The sequence below is a fragment of the Anarrhichthys ocellatus genome, unplaced genomic scaffold (assembly GCF_004355925.1).
Source record: "Anarrhichthys ocellatus isolate YVR2014 unplaced genomic scaffold, GSC_Weel_1.0 scaffold60, whole genome shotgun sequence".
Lineage (NCBI taxonomy): Eukaryota > Metazoa > Chordata > Actinopteri > Perciformes > Anarhichadidae > Anarrhichthys > Anarrhichthys ocellatus.
Window position 1 is genome coordinate 1,046,752 of NW_022280090.1, and position 6,000 is coordinate 1,052,751.

A 6,000-nucleotide genomic window follows, 5' to 3' on the forward strand; every position below is an offset into this window, starting at 1 on the left:
ATCTCTTGTCTCGCACAATATACGTCACCAATACCGCCGTTAGCTTGGCGCGCTAGCTAGCTAACTGTTTGTCATCAAACTGCTGAAGTATAAGACCGTGAAAATACGTCATTTGAAAGACTACAAACGCAAAAGGGGCAGAAGTGAAGTTTCTCGCTGAAGCTACCAGGCCTGTGTGTTTCATACCGGGATGTACTCGCACAGAAAACGGGTCGTGCTCGTTCTTAGCTAAGTTACCAAATCAATCTCTCTCTTTGAGGAAGTTTACAATCAAATACAATGCATCACAGCTGGATGTTAAAACTGGCTCCCATAATATTAACATTTCAAGATCATGAAACCATGATCATCAGTCTTTATCGTGTGTCAGGGCACAAGGAGGAGGAAATCTGCCCGCCAGCCCTCCATGAGACCCTCAACTTTATCCCGCTCCAGCCACGTGTTAAAGCATGACTGGGGGCGGATCTCAGAGGAAGTAATGCACTTTTACACTTTGTAAACAACTCAGGCTATAACACTTTTCTGTGGCATTACACACGAACCACGACTGGAGAATGCTGTGTCACACGCAGCTTTGTTTATGATTTATGTATCTGTGAATCACTTCCATAGTTACGCACAGTGTGGTAAGTGGTGAGCGGCTATGGCACAACTGACTTTGCTTCGTGGAGGGGAAAAAAAAGGAGAATGAAACAGGATGAAAGCACTCGATGGTGAAGGACTCTTTAAAGTTGTTCTCGTGAGTAGGGCGGATGGAGATCTTTAAAGTTAAGACAAACAAGACATAAATGGTTCCCACTGAGGCCTCAGCATTAGAACAGAAACAGATGTTGAGCGTGAATACCATCAGCGGCGCAGGGATCTCAAAGTAAATGTTTACATGCTTTTAATAGAGCCGCTCTTACTGTAAGCACCTTCAACAGTATGGATTGTTGGTTGTACTTGAGCTTCACACAACTTATACTTATATACAGTGTAGATGTATCGCTAACAATGAGCGCATTAACTACATGTCAGTGTTGAGCTGTGGTTCTGATTTTTAAGGACTAAACTTTTATTGAACAGCGGCCTTTTTCACTCAAAGTACCAATTATTAAATAACATCAAATGTATAATAAAGGAGGTATACTGTCGGATGGTTAGCGCTGCGTCTTCAACCCCTCCGCTCACACTTTTCCGGCGATGGAATTTCATCGGCTGCTTCAGACAATTTCTGTAACTTCTGTGAAACCGACAATCTGACATTCACACCCACTTCACGCAGCCCCCACTTCATTATTTAGCCATTTCTGTCACTCTTTGTGTGTGCAAATGTGTGCCACACTGTGTATGCCTTCCAGGGAAGATTGTCTGAAGGTGTGCGTTGTTATGCCTGTATTTAACCCATGATTGCGTGTCACCATTTTTACCTTGCCTTTGAGTGTTGACTATAGACACGTTTGCCTTTAGACGTTGTTGGACGACATTCCGCACAAACTAGTTTTTGATTACCAAAGGTGTTACGGATGGTTCTATGTCCTGCTGTGAGTGTTTGTGCTTGGGTGTGTGTGTGTGTGCGCATGTGTGTGTATTCTGTGTCTTTTGAGTTCTAGGTGCAGCTCCCTGACGAGTGATTGAGGGCACCTGGATGAAGATGTGGGTTACCTACATAAGCGCCTCCTTGCTCCGCCCTCGCTCTCTCTCGTCTGCCTGGCACCAGTCCCTGGTCTTCAGTTAGATTTGCACATTACGGTTTATGTGTCCTGTAATAAACTGGCACCCGTGTGTTTCTGAATCTAACTTGGTGTTGTGTCCCTCCTTGTGTTGCGACTTCCGAGCCGGTCGTAACAAAGGTTAAAGGGGACACATCATGCTCGTTTTCAGGTTCATACTTGTATTTTAGGTTTCTGTTAGAATGTGTTTACACGATTTAATGTTCAAAAAATACATTATTTCACTCGTACAGTCTGTCTGAATATACCTGTATTCACCCTCGGAAACGCTTCCCATTAGCGCCTGTCTCTTTAAGACCGCCTCCAGAAAAAGCCCAGTCTGCTCTGATTGGCTTGTGAGATAAATACAATAACTAACACGCTATTTTTTCTTTTTTAAATGCCACAGTCTTACTTTAAATCTTCATGTCTACTATGACCCATCTGTGCTTTCGTCCGTCCTCCTACCACATCTGCTGATGTTGAAGGAAAATTCTGAATGAACGGTTTATGCAACCGAGGATACCAGTCACACCTAACCATATCCCAGTGAAGCAGACAGGGCAAGTCAAAGCAGAACTGGGTGCAATCAAGCATTGACGGTGATGATGATGCTGCTGACTATGACATGTTTCTTTGCGGAAACACTCCTTGTGACTCACATTTGCTCCGAAGTCAAAAGACACTCAATAGAGCATGTTCTTGTTTACTGTTGGTATGGCAACACACTCTAAGAATAAATCTTCGCCCTTTTCGCCAGATTGGCTTCTCCTGACTCCTGGGATATAAATAAGGTCATGCTGTTGAGGGAGATTTCTCCCCCCTTTCAAGGCTAGCCATTAAGTAATTTAAGACTTTTCAATTTAGCTTTGGCTCCCCAACATCGCTCCATTTGAGAAGGTTAGAAAGTAGTGGGGAGTCATTAGAATGCTGTGGTGGACGACTGTGTGGGCCCTGTTAGAGGAAATGTCGGCTGAGGATTGAGGAGGAGACTTTTCAGAGTCAAATGATGCTCATAGTGATGGCAGATCTAAACTTCATAACAGCGATGCAGCAAAATGCTCAACATATCACCTGCAAAAGGATTTTGCTGGCACAGCGACTGCTATAGTGTTGTTGGTCATTTACACAAATATTTATGCTCAAATACATACAGGGACACTGGGAGGGATGTTTCTGTTATTTGGCTCAAAGTGGGATGGACAAAATAATAGAAACACCTGTCAGCATAATGCAATATAATTCAAGAGCAGCACAAACTCCAAAATGACCTTAGAGTTGAATGAACACCTCTCTAACTACACAATCTAAATAATAACCTTCCAGAAAAGGATTGATTACAGGTCTGTGGTATTTGTTTTGTCTAGGTGTACATAATAAACTGGCAACTGAGTGCAGAGTCATTATTGGTTTTTTTCTGCCAACTTCCTGTTCAATGTCCTATTTTATTTAAAGTGCAAAAACTCAAAATGCTTGCCTCTGCAGTCGGGTTATATTAAGAAATGGTTCGATAACACTTTACGGTAGTTGATGCCAAACTTCTGTCTCTCTGAAAACCAGACAGTCACGGTGATGACAAGTAAAGAATGCAAAAACACACTGAAACTGAACATTAATCATATCAAAGACAAATAAACAATTTCTTATATTTTTATTTTAAAAAACATCCAAAATACACGTTTATTTATTCACATATTTCATTTATAGATTTCTCCTAAATTTACTAAAAGTTACTATTAGATAATGCCAAATTTGCATATTTAATTTCAGGAAACTTAAAAAACTGAGCCAGAAGTCTCCACTTCAGTAACACTTATACACAAAACTTTACAGTTTCAGTCATATTATGAGGGTTTTTACAGAGGGGTTTGTCTTTTTTACCCTATTCACCTGGTGTGTCTTTCCCTTGAAGAAGAAACTGAATCGTCAAGAAGAGCAAACAGACTCACAAAAAGGAACCCATAACCAGCTCAATGCTGCCATCTTCTGGCACTTGAAGGAAGCTCATCATGCAGCTGCTGAAGCAAACGCTCCGTTGATGGTCTCTCCTCATTGTAACCGATTTCAAATGGTGCTAGACATGATGGAAACTCTGAACACCAGACGAAAACGGTCATCCTTGGTGAGAGGGTGGCCAGCACCTTCTGTTCCTCTGGTCACCATGAGCGTACTCTGCAATCCAGTGTGACTGACACTAAACTCGCTGGCAACTTGGTGAACTGAAGTTGTTCACTGCTGTCATTCCTGAAAGTCTGATCCCGCTCAAGAACACCGATTTCAAATGGTGCTAGACAGGATTTTATACTCTAAGACACCATCTGAAACCAGTTCCCTGGGGAGGAGGCCTTTAAGAAGAAACATTCGGAAGTTATGCCTCCTTTCTGCAATAAGAAAAAAAAATAAAAAATTACTTTTCTTATTATTCATCACTTTTGAAACATATTTTTTTGATGACTGACTCACAATCAGACATGGGACTCTGCCAGACTCCGTGTCAGTATCTTATGATGATTGAATTGATCAACGTGTTTATTTAAGCTAATCTTATTTTCCATTAGATGGACTCTCTTTTCCAGTATTGCGCAAACTGCTTCACATACGCACTTTCTTTGTAATGACGGCGTGTTTAAGAGGACACTGTCTTCATAGATACATCATCTGCTCTTCAGGACACAGGTTTGTTCTTCTCGTGGCTATTTCGTAAAGTTAACCGATTTCTGAGACACATTAAAATCCTTTTTTCTTTTTCTTACTGACTATAAATGTAGCATATTCTAAGTCTACAGATTGATACATTTGAGATCCGTATATTTGTGCTGATCGTATTATCTATCCCTGGAATTATCTATTATTCATATTTTCCGAAAGAGAGAGACAGACAAACAGAAGTGGAGCCAGAAACTCGGGAAGATGCAGAGTCTTTGCTGGCATCGGGACCAATGAGAGGAACCACTGAGTCATGTCCGGCTCCTCTGAGAGTGACACTGCGGCTCAATTCCTTGCATTAGAAGTGCATCAGATAACCATGATCTCGGTGCCAGAATGGGCACGGCAGCGGCCTGGCACCAGAGATGAACCCCGACAAAAACTGTCTATGAATCACACTGTGGAAAAACAGATCTCCCGCAGCTCCCTGCAGACTTCGTTGTAATGCACAATAGGGTAGCGTGTCCTCCCCTGGGTCTGCCTTCGGGTTCATCCAGTGCCGCTCCTGGTCCTGGTCGTTGACTGTGGCGCAAGATGGAAGAGCCAGGTCCTAAAATAGGTAAGGACTCATTAGTATGAAGCCCTGCTGTGCACTGCTATGAGGCAGCACAGTATGTCCACGGAGAGCTCGTTTGAGACTTTCTCTGTCATTTTGAAATGACAGCACGATAACCAAGGCAATTCATGTGGTGAATTCTATTTGCAGGTCCGGCATTAAAAGGGCCGCCGCTATCTGCCTCGTCAGCGTCTCAGACACTTGTTGTCCCCGTTGATGGGAAAAGGTGACGTAGCAACTAATCCAAAACCTTCATGTGTCTTTCGGGGACAGTTTCCCTGTCTGTCACTCTCTAATCCTCTTCACTCCTTCACTCCTGCTTGAGTGTTTTGGCTTCTAAACCAGCAGCAGTTGTGCTGATTGGTTATATTTTCGCCGCAGGTAATGAAATTTGGGCCTTTGTGATGGCCATCGTTGTTTTAACTACTTTGACCATAACAAAAAGATTTAAATATCCTCCCTCTCGACAAGCGCTCCCAGTATTTACAAGCGTACAGTGTCAGCTTCGAGAATAACTCAGGCAGACAGTGTAGTTTGAAGGCCAAAAAAAAACAGCTTCTTTCATCCGTCTCCTCTTTGTTTTTGCTACTCTGACTCCTCCCACGTAACCCTGCTATTTGTGAACTCTGCATCTACCTCTCGCTTGCTCTATTTACTACAAGCTATTGTGTGTGCAGAGGCTGCTTTCTGCGTCAAAGCTTCTTTCTTTTTTTTTTGCCAAGTCACCTGACCATCTACTGCTTGTTAAAGGCGCACCAGCCCCTTTTTAAAACAAAAACAAATATCAATTAAGCAACTGATGGTTTTCATTTAGGGACGCAATATCGAACTGTGTGAACTGTCCAGCAACACATCGCAGCTTAAAAATAACTAACAATAATCCTTCAATCACAAACCTGTTGACCAAATGTTTCTGGTTGAGGAGAAGAATAAAATAACACGCGGAGCGCAGTCTGTGTCACAGGCAGAGCCACTTTACAGTGGGTGATGCACAACTGTGTGTGTGTGTGTGTGTGGGGGGGGTCGATGGTGCTGGTGTAAAAGGGG